Raw genomic sequence first — 14,979 nt, 5'->3', positions numbered from 1 at the left:
GCACTCAATAAAGCTTTGAGGAGGTCTCATTACATAATGCCAACCCTGGAGGATGTGCTGTATAAACTGCCCAAGGCTCGCATCTTCCTTGTCGCGTGATGTGCGTGATGCCTTCCTGCAATGTAAACTACATGAGGACAGAAGTTACATGACCACATTCTGGACACCTTGGGGCAGGAAGCGCTGGTTGAAACTGCCATTTGGTGTATCCGTGGCCCCTGAAATATACCAGCGAAAACAGCATGAACTACTGGCAGGGCTCAGTGGTGTGGAACCCATCACAGACAACATACTAATAGCTGGCTGTGGGGAGACAAATGAGGACACTATACAGGATCACCACACAAAGATGATAGCATTCATGGGGAGGTGCAGAGAGGTCAAACTGAGACTGACTCTAAAGAAGTTACAGTTCAAGGTCAAAGAGGTCAGGTTTCATGGGCACATTCTGTCGGCAGAGGGAATCAGGGCAGACCCAGAAAAAAATCAGGGCAATCCAAGAAATGCCCCACCCCACAGACACCAAGGCAGTGCAATGGTTCATAGGGTTCGTGACCTACCTCGCGAAGTTCATGCCACGCCTTTCTGAGGTATGTGGGCCGCTACAGAGACTACTAGACAAGGACGATGCATGGCACTGACTATTCATGCATGAAGCAGCAGTTGAGGAAATCAAGCAATTGGTCACAGCAGCCCCCAATCCTGAGGTATTATGATGTCACCAAGCCAGTAACCATACAGAGTGATGCGAGTCAGAAAGGACTTGGCTGTTGTCTTCTGCAGGAAGGTCAGCCAGTTGTGTTTTCATCCCGAGCATTGACACCAACAGAACAAAATTATGTGCAGATCGAAAAGGAGTGTCTGAGCATTGTGTTCGCATGCCAGCGCTTTCACTATTATCTTTATGGGGGAGGGGAGATCACAGCAGAAACAAACCACAAGCCACTTGTCTCTATCTTTCACAAGCCCCTCCTCAGCACACCCAAGCAGCTCCAGAGCATGCTGCTCACACTTCAGAACTACAGCCTCAAGGTAGTGTACAAGCCAGGCCCGGACATGCACATCAGCGACACACTGAGCAGAGCAACAGCACCATCAAAGAAAACAGACACAGCATACACACACCATGCACTTTGCAACCTACAGAGGGCACGAGAGGACACTGAACAGATAAATCAAGCTGATTACCTAAATGTCACCAGCCAGAGCCTGATTCAGATCAGGAAGCATATGGAGGGAGATGAAAACCTCCAGATACTGAAAGCGGTAGTACTCTGGGGATGGCCGGACCACCGAGAGGAAACTCCCCTGGCAAACAGAGAATACGGGTCAATTCGGGATGAGATCAGTGCACAGGATGGAGTGCTTTTCAAAAGTCAACGAGTGATAGTTCCAAAATCACTGCACGCAGAAATGCTGAGACACATCCACGCCAGGCAAGTAGGAAGTGAAGCATGCTACAGACAGGCCAGAGACACACTGCACTGGCCCAACATGCAAGGTGAGATCAACGACTATGTGAGCCAGTGCTCAGCATGTAATGAATACTCACATGAACAACAGTGGGAAACAATAATGTCACATGCACTTCCCATGGCCATGGCAGATCCTTAGCATCAACCTGTTCAGACAAACAGGCAAAGACTTTCTTCTCATGATAGACCATTACTCAGATTTCTAGGAAATATAGCTGCTGCTCCCAGATCTCTTGGCAGAAACCACAGTACTGAGGTGCAAAGCCCAATTTGCACGGCATGGGCAGCCTGACCAAGTGATTACAGACTGTGGATCCCAGTTTGGCTGTGAAACATTCAGGAAGTTTGCAAAGGAATGGGATTTTGAACTTGTTATGTCATCACCCAGACACCCAAAGTCTAATGGGAAAGCAGAGCCGGCTGAGAAGATAGTAAAAAACCTATGCAAGAAAGCAGCCAGTGCAGGTAATGACCCATGGATTGCCAATCTACAGTGGAGAAACACACCCACAGAGGGCATGCATAGCAGTCCAGCACAAAGACTAATGGCTCGGAGACTGAAGACTCCTCGCCCAGTCTCTGACGCACTTTTGGAGCTAAGCGTTATCACATGGGTCCATGAAAGGCTGCGGGTTAAACACCAAGTAGCCATTTTCTGGTACAACAAGTCGGCCAGAGATCTGTCTGAGCTGTCTATCGGCCAAGACATCAGAATGAAGCCTCTACCTGGAGACAGGACAGGCAGGTGGAGGAAAGGAGTGTACCTTCAATAGGTGGGCCCCAGATCATACCTGGAGGATGTAGAGGGGGCATACTACCGGTGCAACTGGGTGGACCTGAGACCAGCGCAGAGTGAGGCTCTCAGACACCACCCTCAGCAACACAGCAAGCAGCACAGCAGTCCGGCCCAAACCTCAATGGGCAAGGATAAGGACAGTGACACTGTAGACAGTGACACAAGCAACCAAGAGCTCAGCCCGACCAGGTAAACTGACCTGCCCCAGCCCATGGGCAGCTCACCACTCACAGTGTACTACAGGAAAGCTAGTGGCAGGTTACTGAAAGCCCCAAACAGACTGAACCTATAGAAAGGACTGGATTCTGGATTATGGGTTTTGTTAAAGTTAGAAAAGTTGAAAGAGGGCGAAGAAGTTCTGAATCTGAAAAATATGGTTTATTGAGAGACAAACTCGGTGTATAGGTGGTTACTCTTACATTGGAGGTACTCAGGGAATCAGGTAAATAAGGTTAATGTTAACTACAAAAAGGGAGATGTTAGATGGGACTGTTGGTCTAAGCCCATCCCTGAGTATTGTGTGTGAATGGTACACCACAGCAGGGAATAGGGATTGGGGTGTTACGTCATATCAATGTGACTACAATAAAGTAGTCATGCATTGTACATACGCTGCGGTCATACCTCCGTTTATCGTGAACGAGCTGCTTGAAAGAGAACTGAGTCGTTTCGGAAAGTTTGCTAGTGGATTCAAAGCAGTTCGTCTAGGCTGTAAAGACACAGCATGTTCACTCATTGGGGAGACAGGCGTTCATGTATTTAAATGATTCTTCACAACATCTAGAAGTGTCATTTAAAGTAAAATATGAAAACAGTTTCTACACTGCGTATGCAAGTTCTGGCAGTATGAAACGTTCTGGCAGCCACAAACGTTCATCCTGCCCGCACAGTGAGCCCACAGTGGGGAGTAGTTCAGGTGAGCCACAGAAACTACCGAAAAATGGAACTGAGAAGGATAGCAATAATGAAAACAACAGTGATGTAAGTGATACTGAAGCACAGGCTATGGATGAATGCAGAGACGGAGGACAGACAGAAGCAGCAAGATACAGACAGCTGAGGGTCAGGTCTGTGCAACAGGTGAGTCACACTATGAAAACGCTGAAAATGAAGATGAGGACATGTTAGAGGATGATAGCCTGTCACAGTTTACTGATACTGTGTCAGAGGATGATCGGTAGTCATATACATTAAAGGAAATGAATGATTTCCTTGATGAAACTTATGGCAGTCTATGGAAATAACAGATTTCTTCTCTAATGTGGACAGTTTTGTTAACTCGGTTATCAAGATTAGAAAAATGATTGGATATCAAGAGCTTAGTAAACAGATGAGGTTTCGTCTTAAGAAGATCCTGACTAAACTTGGGGGAAAAGTGAGGAAAGTTTCCTTTAAATGCACAAAATTAAAAATGGGCGATGCACAGAAAGTATTTTCTTCTTGGAAAGATTTCATTGTCTTCTTTTCCTTCCTTTTCTTTCTTTTTTTATGGGAGATTTGTGGATAGGAAGTTTAAATATGATGGGTGTGCCGAATAGAGCTAAAAACAGATGTGCTCTTCTTCCAGGAGACATATTGCTCAGTAGACAATGAGCTAGAGTGGGGAATGTGTTGGACAGGCCTTTTTTTTTTAAACTATGGTACCGACCTTAGCATGGGTGTAGTTGTCCTCTTTTCACAACACCTCCTCTTCACAAATGTTTTAGCAAATAGAGCAGGGCAGAATCCAAGTGGTTCAGGCAACAATCTGAGATATACCTTCTGTTTTCAGAACGCATATGCTTATAATTCTGGCACTAACCATTTGAGATTGTTTAACAAACTGAATGACAAACAAACAGTTCAATAGTAGCTCAATAATAGTACTGGGAGGAGACTAGAATTGCGCTACACATCCTACAGTTGACAGAAACTCAGAAGAGCCTCATCCACCGTCAGCCAGAGTTGTAAAAACCAGGTCCAGAAAGTAAATGTCCAAACCGTGTATTTGCTCCAACCATGTTACTAAACCAGCTGATTTCATTAGCTAGTTTTCCTTACCTAGTTGAGGAATGGTGTTGACTAGAATCTGCTGGTGTAGTGCATGAGTGGAGCAAATACATGGTTTGGACTTTTACTTTCTGGACCTGGTTTTTACACCTCCGCCGTCAGCCTCATTTCTGTCCAGTGTGGTTGCAGAAAATGACCTCACAGATGTTTGGAGGAAACCCAGCAGTTAGGCAGTACACATGGGTGAAAACTGTTGAGGGTAGTGTGCGGGCAGCCAGGTTGGATAGGATTTGTCTAAATCAAACAACGTTAAGGCCAGAAAATCACCTGCTGGATTTTTAGATCACCATTTAGTAGTAGCAGATTTTTTCCTTACTAGTACAAGTTCAACACTGTTCCTACTGGCACATCAGTGTGCGGTTAACACATACTACGGTTAACACATAATACTTTAATAAAGCTTTCTGTCAGTTCTTCTCTGACTTCCGGAGTCAATTGAGGCTGAGAAAGAGCAATTTTGAAAACTTAGCTCGGTGGTGGGAGGTAGTAAAAACACAAATTAAAATTTTCTGTCAGCAATATATAAAACATATTAGCTATAGAGAAAATCTATTTTGAAGAATTAGAGAAATTAAGATATTAGAAGATGAAGTGATTATTGGGAATGATGGCAATAGCAGGACCTGGGAAAGTAGGAGGAAGGCTTTAGGTAGGTTTTTACATGAGAAAGCAAAAGGTGCTTTAATCGGAATTCGAATCTCTACCATCGAAGCTATAGATGCTCCAACTTCTTTTTTCTTTAAGCTTGAGAGAAAATTTAGAAAAAAATAATGTGATGATGCATCTCAAGCGTCCAAATGGGGTAATAACAACTGATATATCAGAGATGAGGAAGCTGGCCATAGACTTCTACAGTGGCCTGTTCAGTGCAGAGAACTGTGACTGACTGTGCGGAAGAGATACTGGAGGGACTGCCTCAGCTGGGTGAAACACAGGTAGCCTCCCTGGAGTCCCCCATCCCCTTTGATGAGATGTCTGCGGCGGTTCAGGAGCTCAGCTGTGGCAAAGCTTCTGGAGTTGATGGACTTCCTTCAGAGTTTTACAAGAAGGTCTGGACTCTGATTGGAAAATACTTATATGAAGTATTTAAAGACTGTTTGGATTCTGGGACTTTACCTTTGAGTTGTAGAAAGGCTGTCCTAACACTGTTACCCAAAAAGGGAGATCTTGGCTTACTGAAAAACTGGAGACCGGTTTCATTGTTATGTACGGATTTTAAAATAATTGCAAAATGTCTTTCAAATATACTCAAAGAGTGCATGGATACTGTTGTACATTACAGTCAGACGTACTGTGTTCCTGATTGTACAATCAAGGATAATCTGTTTTTGATATGGGACATCATTGATATATCTAAGCTCCAGGAGCTAGACATTGGCCTTCTTTGTATAGATCCAGAGAAGGCTTTTGATAAGAGTCGATTGTTGTTATTTGTTTAAAACACTTGAAGGGTTTTAGTTTTGGAGAACATTTTATTTCATGGATCAAGTTGGTGTACTCTAGAGCAACATTTCCCAACCCAGTCCTCAAGGACCCCTATCCTGCAGAGGTATAAAATATGTTTGTCCCTTATCTGGAATGCTGTATTGCCTGGCCATGGAGCCTCTTTTAAATCCAGCTCAGGCAGGGTCTCTCAGGGCTAACCTTTTCAGAGAACGTCGTTAATTTGGTTAGTCAGCATACGCTGACGATGCCAGTTTTCATAACAAGTCAAAATTATGTTAAAATTCTTAAGCAGAAATTGTCATTATACGAACAATCTTTTTTCACAAGTCAGTCGGTCAGAATCTGAGGGTTTATTACTGGGGAAGTGGAACAATAAAGAGAAGCCAACATTACCAGCTGCGCTGCAGTGGAACACAGAAGGGATGAAATGTTTGGTGTCTTTCTGAGCAGTGACCACTTTCTGAGCAAAAACTGGGACTGGGAGGGTTTAGTTGAAAAGATCAGTGCCCGATTGTCTAGATGGACTTGGATCCAGTCACAGTTGTCCTATAGGGGGAGAGACTTCATTGTTAATAACTTGATTGCCTCAATGTTCTGGCACCGGTTTACAGTTGTAGAACCTCCGCATACGCTCATAAGAGAAGTATAGAAGAGGCTGGTGAACTTCTTCTGGGGAGGCTTTCACTGGACCAAATCTGCTGTATTGTTCCTACCTGTTTTAGGAGGTGGCTAGGGCCTGATTGACCTCCACAGTCATATCACAGCGTTTTTCCTTCAAACTGTGCAGCGACTATTATATCATAAACAACAGCTTTGGCGTGAAACAGCATCTCTGTTGCCTTGTAGGATTATGAACCTGAATTAGGACCAGCACTTGATCCTTCTGGAACAAGTTGGTATGGAGTTCACAACAAGGACAGGCTGTCCTCCGAGCTTGGAGAACAGTCTTAGACACCAAGACAGACTGCTCCCAGATCTACGGGAGTGTTGGGGAGAAACCCCTGTTCTATAACCCGCTGATACACTGCAGGATGCTCAGCTCCATCAGTGTACGGAGAACCCTCACAAGAGCTGGACTTACTAAGATAGAAAGTCTCAGATCAGGAGGACAGTGGAAAACGGCTGCCATTTTGAGCCAAGATACAGGTTTTAAATCTTTTCGTCTAATGGAGACGTTGTTGGAGGAAGTGATCAGAGCACTTCCTGGTTTTTTTAGAGAAGCGCTAACGGCAAAGTCTGGGGAGGATCAGCCAGTTATGCAGCCTTGTTTTCCATCTCTCTCTCTTTCTCTCTCTCTCTCTCTCTCTCTCTCTCTCTCTCTCTCTCTCTCTCTCTCTCTCTCTCTCTCTCTCTCTCTCTCTCTCTCTCTCTCTCTCACGCACGCACACACACACACACACACACACACATCCTGCAATTGACGGCCTAAATTTCAGTATATAAAGAGAGAGTGTGAAGATCCATCCATCTATTATCTGAAACGCTTATCCTGCTCTCAGGGATGCTGGAGCCTATCCCAGCAGTCATTGAGCGGCAGGCGGGGAGACACCCTTGACACACACACACACACACACACACACACACACACACACACACACACACACACACACACACACACACACACACACACACACATTCATTCATTCATACCTAGAGGCAGATTAGTATGGCTGATTCACCTGACCTACATGTCTTTGGACTCTGGAAGGAAACCGGAGCAAGCCCACACAGACACGGGGAGGACATGCAAACTCCACACAGAGGACGACCCCCAAGGTTGGACTACCCCGGGGCTTGAACCCAGGACCTTGTTGCTGTAAGGCGACCATGCTAACCACTGCGCCACTGTGCAATGAGAAGAATTTGGTATTATTTTCCAACCATGGACAATATGCAAGTGGGGAAGTGTCCCTTTTGAATCGATGCAGCTAATCGCTGAAAAGGACTGCTGTAGTTTGTGCATTGGTTTGAAGGCAGGTAGAATTTGTGGTTGTCAATGGAGAAACTCATGCATCAATTTAACCTCTGTGTTCAACAATGTCCACGTGTGTGTGTGTGTGTGTGTGTGTGTGTGTGTGTGTGTGTGTGTGTGTGTGTGTGTGTGTGTGTGTGTGTGTGTGTGTGTGTGTGTGTGTGTGTGTGTGTGTGTGTGTGTGTGTTGAGCAGGCAAACAGCAGCAGCTCGTAGATACTTAGGTTACTGTGAATTGTGTGTAAGATGCCTTGGAAATGATTTTGAATTGTACTGGTCTTTTCAAATGAAGTGCTGTTTTCAGATCCAGCTGTTCAGTTTGCATCTCTTTCATCATCAGTCACTTGAGAAACTGAGTGCCGGCCCTGCTGATGCTTGTATCTATTTCCCAAAAGCCTTCACACTGTGCCAGAACGCTTCTCTGTGAGCATCCCTCTGCTCCAGTAGCTTACCTGAATCTGTCATACATGTTTAGATTATTAATAACATCTGGATTCAAAGCAGTTCGTCTAGGCTGGAGGCAAAACATCTGAGTCGGACCCTGACCAAACCGCTCAGCATGAGCAACGACTTTCTTCATTGTTGTCCACAGTGTTATTTTCTGCGAGCAAGTAAAATAAACAAAGAATAGCGGGCTAATCGCTAATCTTTAGTCTAATCTCTAGTTTTAGGCTCAATCGAAATACAGCTAAGCCTCAGCAATGGTTGATCTTGACCCCCCCCCCCCTCTTTGTTTTGTTCTCCCCAATTGTATCCGGCCAGTTACCCCACTCTTCCGGTCACTGCTCCACCCCCTCTGCCCTGCATGCTACCACATGCCTCCTCACACTATTTCCCCCCCGTTACCCCTCCCCCCTGAACAGGCACCCCGACCAACCAGAGGAGGCGCTGGTGCAGCGGCCAGGACACATACCCACATCCGGCTTCCCACCCGCAAACATGGCCAGTTGTGTCTGTAGGGACGCCCGACCAAGCCGGAGGTAACACGAGGATTTGAACTGGATCTTGGTCTTATTTGAACTGTAAAGTTTTCTTCTTTAAGAGGCGATCTGATCCTTCAACTTTAAGGAATGAAATGACAGGTCTAAAAGAACCTCTCATGGTTTTTGATGGTTGAACATCTTAAAGTTCCTGTATTGCTGTCTGCCAAGCATTGCCAATGGTCAGCAAAGCCAGTTGTCAGGCCCACGCATGCCAGTGGAGTTTGGTCTCCGAGACGGTCCATACGGTGATGGTGACAGTAGATAGCCTGACCCTTTTTGGTGCAGATGACGATATTTGAGGATTACTGCTGGGGATGTATAGAGACGATGCTGGAGATTTTTGATGGCACTGCCTGACATCCTCTCCTGATATGTCAGGACAAGTGTGCAGAGTTGTTTCAGTTGAACCGGGCCGCTGTGTATAGCCCTCTGATTATCCGCACAAGGGGATTAACTTCAGAGCCTTTCTATTATTGAATGATTCTGCACCTTGTTGGCTCTGGCTACACATGACTCACCCGCACCGCACTTTCTTTCCATCTGTTGTGAGTGCTGTTTCTGGTTCGCCTTCTGTGTGCATGACAGCTGTGTCCTTTCTCCAGAGCTCTGCGACCACAAGATATCTATGGCATGGGGAGGTCATACCTGGTCTGTGGTGGCTGGCATCTGTGGAGGATGCCTGACATGGCATCAAGGCATACAAGGGAGGATGTTTGACACTTCAGCATGTCCGGCATTTTTTTTTTACTATAACTCATATAATAATTTTGCTTATTTCTCTGTAGCATATGCTAATTGGAGATATTCTGCAACGTTTCACTATAACGTGTGGCCATTTAATGCCTCATCGTTTGGTCATTGTAAATCTGTTATAGTTTGTCTACGCTGTCCACTTGGTATCTATTGCATAGAAGAGGGATACCTCCATTGATGCTCTTCATGAGGTTTAATCTATTCATTTGTGTGTGTGTCGGGGGGGAGGGGTTGTTCTGTGGAATTTTTCCTCTTTCGAATCGAGGGTCTAGCAATAGGGGATGTTCCACATTGCGTCGCCCAGCATGTGATATGATTGTAACAGCCCTCTGTGACTAAACTGTGACTGAGGGCTATGCAAATAGAATTTGACTTGACTTGACTTGTCAAAACACACACACACACACACACACACACACACACACACACACACACACACACACACACACACACACACACACACACACACACACACACACACACAACGGAAAGGACCCATCTCTGAACTCTGTGTCGTTAAACCCACATCTGACATTCCAGTAAAATTAGGCAGACAGGCCCTTTCCTGCATGCCACTTCTTCTCTGTTCTCTGTCACCCACACTGCAGCCTAGGCATGCCACTGCAGCTCCTACACACACACACACACACACACACACACACACACACACACACACACACACACACACACACACACACACACACACACACACACACACTCGTTGCACACTCCATACAAGTTGTTTTCATTCCAGCCTTACTGACGTCTTCCGCTCCCCGTTGGCTATGAATACAAATCAACATGGCGATCGCCTGAAAATACGTGTTGGGGTTTCTGCTCAGAATTGCGCTTGATGATGTAGATTATCATTAAACAAGAGAAGGTCTGCAGATGCAGATCGCCTTCATTCATCAGCATGAAGTTTCCCCTCATGAAGGGCGCCGACAGTGTCAGCGAAGCGGGGCTCGGACACGTGAAAGCCCCGAGCAGCGCGCGGCTCTCTAACCGTCGCGCTAAACGAATCACGGCTTTCGGCAGGGTGATTTTCAATTGCCCCGAATTTCCTTTGGAATGATCAAATGCTGCCACTGCAATCTTCCTTTCTCCTTTTTTTTTTGTTTTCTTTGGGGTTTTGTTTCCTGGATCTGGGCCCCGGCTGAAAGGGAAAACGTGCGGAGCCGGCTGCACATGGAATGAATTTATCGTTGAATATCAGTAATGAGCAGCGCCATTGTGGTGGAGTAGCGCCATGTTCCGCCCCTCAGCGCCATCCGTGTCCGGCGCTAAGCCCCACTCTCGAGAGACTAAAGCTTTAGAAACAGGAAAACCATTTCCTCCAACTGATAGATCAATATTTTTTGCTTTTGGGATACTTTATTGATCCCGTGGGGGGGATTCTGCTCTGCGTCTAACCCATCCTAGCCGTCTGGCTAGGAGCAGCGGGCAGCCGCCATGCAGCATCCGGGTACCAACTCCGGTTCTTCTTGCCACGCCTCGGTCAGGGGCACAAGACAGGAGTACTGACCCTAACGCGCATGTTTCTTTTGAGGGTGGGGGAAACCGGAGCACCCACGGAGAAAACCCACCACAGACACGGGGAGAACATGCAAACCCCACACAGAAGACGACCTGGGATGACACCCCAAGGTTGGACAACCCCGGGGTTCGAACCCACGACCTTCTTGCTGTGAGGCGACAGCGCTAACCGCTGGGCCACCGTGCCGCCATTATCATATAAATAAGCCAGTTTCAGATTCAGAGTATTCAAAGGTGATGTCAGTGTAGAATCAATCAATCTCTCTGTCTCTCTGTCTCTCTCCCTCTCTCTCTCTCGCTCTCTCTCTCTCGCTCTCTCTCTGAACAACTTAGACGAGTTTATCATGCGGTGGTGTTTCACTAAAGCCATTTGGTGAGTCAATGAGGGGCAATTTGTATTTAATTCTGTTTTTGCACAATATTTCTGGACCCTTTGGGAGTATGACTTGAACCAATTTCTTAAGACCTTTTTGGATGTTTTAATGTAAAGGAGTTGCACATGTTGATGTGAAATGGATATGTCATTGTTGAAGTTTTGTTTTATGTAAAATAAAGAGTTGTTTAAAATTCAAATTCTCTCTCTCTCTCTCTCTCTCTCTCTCTCTCTCTCTCTCTCTCTCTCTCTCTCTCTCTCTCTCTCTCTCTCTCTCTCTCTCTCTCGGTCCGTCTGTCTCTTTCTCTGCGCTGCTTCCATCTAGTGGTTAAAATGAGCAAACAGCTGTTTCCAGCTTCTTTGGTTATCCTTGAAAATACCCCCCCCCCCCGCCCATGGAAACTCACACTTCACCACTCCCCCTTTCAAACAGAGGGTTTGTCCCTACGCCGTCCTGAGAACTACATGACGGATCCAGAGCTCTAGAAACGGAGTCAGACAGCTTGATGGTTGTTGCTCACGCCTTTCCAGTTTTCTGATCACTATTTATTTTACGTGCATTGCACTTGATCATTATGTACATCCTGTAAGGGTAAACAGAACTGACAGGAAACACAAAAAAACAAAAGTTTACACATTTTAGTAATACTTCAACAGCAGACCGGCAAACACATACAGTAGTCTGTGTTCAAATCACCTCCTCGCGTACCAGTTTCACGCAACACACATCCATCGACTAGGGTATAGAGGTTAGCTTTTTAGCATTGCTTTTAGATTGAAGACGGACAGAGGTTTCAGTCAGCAAGGGAGCATACGAGAAGTATTTTCACATAGGTCCTCAATGTAAAGAGTATACAGTAAAGAAGCACATACAGTACTACACAGTTCCTGTGTCTAGCAATTCACCAAGGAAAGCAGTAGCCTCTGGATCAGGGGCTCTTCAACATTTTCAAACTTGGACCCAGTATCCTTCCTTGGGAACAAGGCCTTTAGAGATATGATCTTATTTTTTATTGTATGGTGACTCCGCCAGACACGAACCCATAACCTGCTCCGAGTCCAAACCTATAGCTTGGGAAGCAGTGCTTTAGATCAGTCTCCAAAGTCTCAACCATAGTGTTAGTGATGATGATGATGTTCATGACCACGACCATGACGGCGATAATTGTGATGAAGATAACAATCATGATGACGTTGTTAACGATAACGATGAACTGACCCGAAAGGATCCATGGTGCAGTTTCAATGGTTCACTTCAATTTGAGTTTTACTGCTTCGGTTTCGTGTTCTGCTCATGAAGTAATTTCTACACGTGGGCTGTCATTTCTAATAAACCCCGAGCAGAAACTGGGGGCACGTGTTCTGTGCGGGCGAAGACGTTTGCAATACATTTTGTCATACTGGTCAGTGTGTTGATAAAATTACATGGGGGGGGGGGGGGAAATTTGAGTTCACATCTTTTGGGTTGGCTTCAAGCTACTTCACCATCAACAGATAAAGAAAGGAAACGGCTCACAGCTTCGAGCATCACGTACCACATTTCATATGCGTTTTCATTACTTATCAAAAAAACAGGATGCACAATGATTCCTTAATTACGTTGCCGTTATTAAACAAATGTGTTGTTGGTGTGTTGGGAATGTCTGATAATGCCGAAGGTCAATAAACTGACGTCAAGTAAGTGCAAAAACAAGTGTCTTTTGCATTAGAAGCCATCCGATACAGCAGTAAGAGTAACGGGACTCTGACAGAAATGAGCTGCTCACTATGAGGCGGAACGATGCAGTCGAGAACATCCATCCACTCGAGGTGCCGCTTCTGGACTTGGCTTACAAATCATATGAAGACTTAAGTCTGCTGCTGATGTGCAGACACGTGTCTGCAGAATTGGTTCTTGCATTCAGAACCACTGTAGGGAAATGATTTATGCCAGTAGACTGAATATCAGACCAGGCAGCGTTGGAAAGGACGGACCCTCAGACAGCCACTGAGGATACTGTACCTCTAATGTCAGCCTCCTTCCCACCAGAGAAACCAAGCTATAGACAAACGGAAACGGACACAAAAAGCGACAAAACAATTCTCCAAATAAACCTCATATTTGAGTGAATTGTCTTTTTGTTGGCGAATGACACAATGAGCAAAAAAAAAAAAAACCAAACCTTTGCCTTCGAATAGTTTTGCAGACCCTGCCTATACAACAGAAAAAAAATGGAGATGGTAAATATAACTTAGAACTGATAAATAACACCTTTCCCTCAAACCTGCATTTGTCAAAGTAGTCAAGTTGTGCTTTCACAGTGCTCCTTGGTTGCTGTCAGACAAAAAACACACACACACACACACACACACACACACACACACACACACACACACACACACACACACACACACACACACACACACACACACACACACACACACACACACACACACACACACACACACAACCTTGTCCTGGATGCATGATATGTTATTGTATGGGTGAGCGTTTATTGTATGGGTGAGCGTTTATGAAGCCTGATGCTGCTTTATGTATAGTCTTATACTGTACAATGTGCTATTGCTAAAATATATAAGCTCCTGCACCATCTGACCAGGGGAGCATACCAGCAACCTCAGCTGGCCTCCATCATCTCAACCATGACAGTGTGTGAAAGATCTTCCCAAAAGCCTATTGTGAAGTGTATGCCTTAAAAAAATATTCACTCAACGAGTCAAGCTTTTACAAGCCAGGTAGCCTCAGTCTCGTGTGGTCGGGTTCACTAACATCTACTCCAAGGCAAGTAAACTCGTGATCTGGGCCACTGCCCCAAAATCCTCTGCGTTGCTCGTAGGAAAGATGTTCTGTAAACATTTCGGAATTTTTCATGACATTTTCAAATAACAGTTTATATGATTATGTTGGACCTACAGATCATTATTACGTTAATCACTCCAAAAGGCTGAACCGGTGTAGAAAATGACTCAATTACACTTCGCTCAATGCGGAATACAAATTGGTGCTGATGCAGTTTTTTTTTCCAGCTATAGTAGCATTCAATCATACATGTGCATAATTACTTGTAGAGGAGGTTAGATACGTTCCCTATTTTATGACTAAATAGTTTTGAGTGAATTTTTGCTGGAATCCAACTCCTGATTTGACTTTCTGAAGGACTCCCATTCACTGACAAGCACTTACATCAGCCTGTAAAACCTGCTGCAGTGAACTTCCTGTACAGCTTCCTTCACACAGAGGCATGCCTTGATGGTGTGATGTTCTAAAGGGCCGAGGCTGAAACCACATTACCACTGCGGTGCTCGGGAGCATTCATGACTCATAAACAGGTTGCTGGGCTGAATGTTGGAAGTGACCCTCCCAAAGACCACAGACGCCATTACAGCACTCTCTCAAAGACTTTTTGAGGCAGCTTGCATGATGCTTTTTTCCTTTACCCTCCTCTTGGCGTCAGCTTTTCTTGTGATCCGTCTTCCCTTTGAGAGAACCTCTGTGTTTGCTAGCCAGCCCCGATGACTTTACTTTTACTTTGGTGTTGGGTTGGTTCCAGGCTTAGGACACTCAACAGGGAAGGACAATGTCGCACTGGATACATG

This window comes from Lampris incognitus, chromosome 3 (genome assembly GCF_029633865.1).
Source record: "Lampris incognitus isolate fLamInc1 chromosome 3, fLamInc1.hap2, whole genome shotgun sequence".
Lineage (NCBI taxonomy): Eukaryota > Metazoa > Chordata > Actinopteri > Lampriformes > Lampridae > Lampris > Lampris incognitus.
This window is presented reverse-complemented; position numbering follows the sequence as displayed.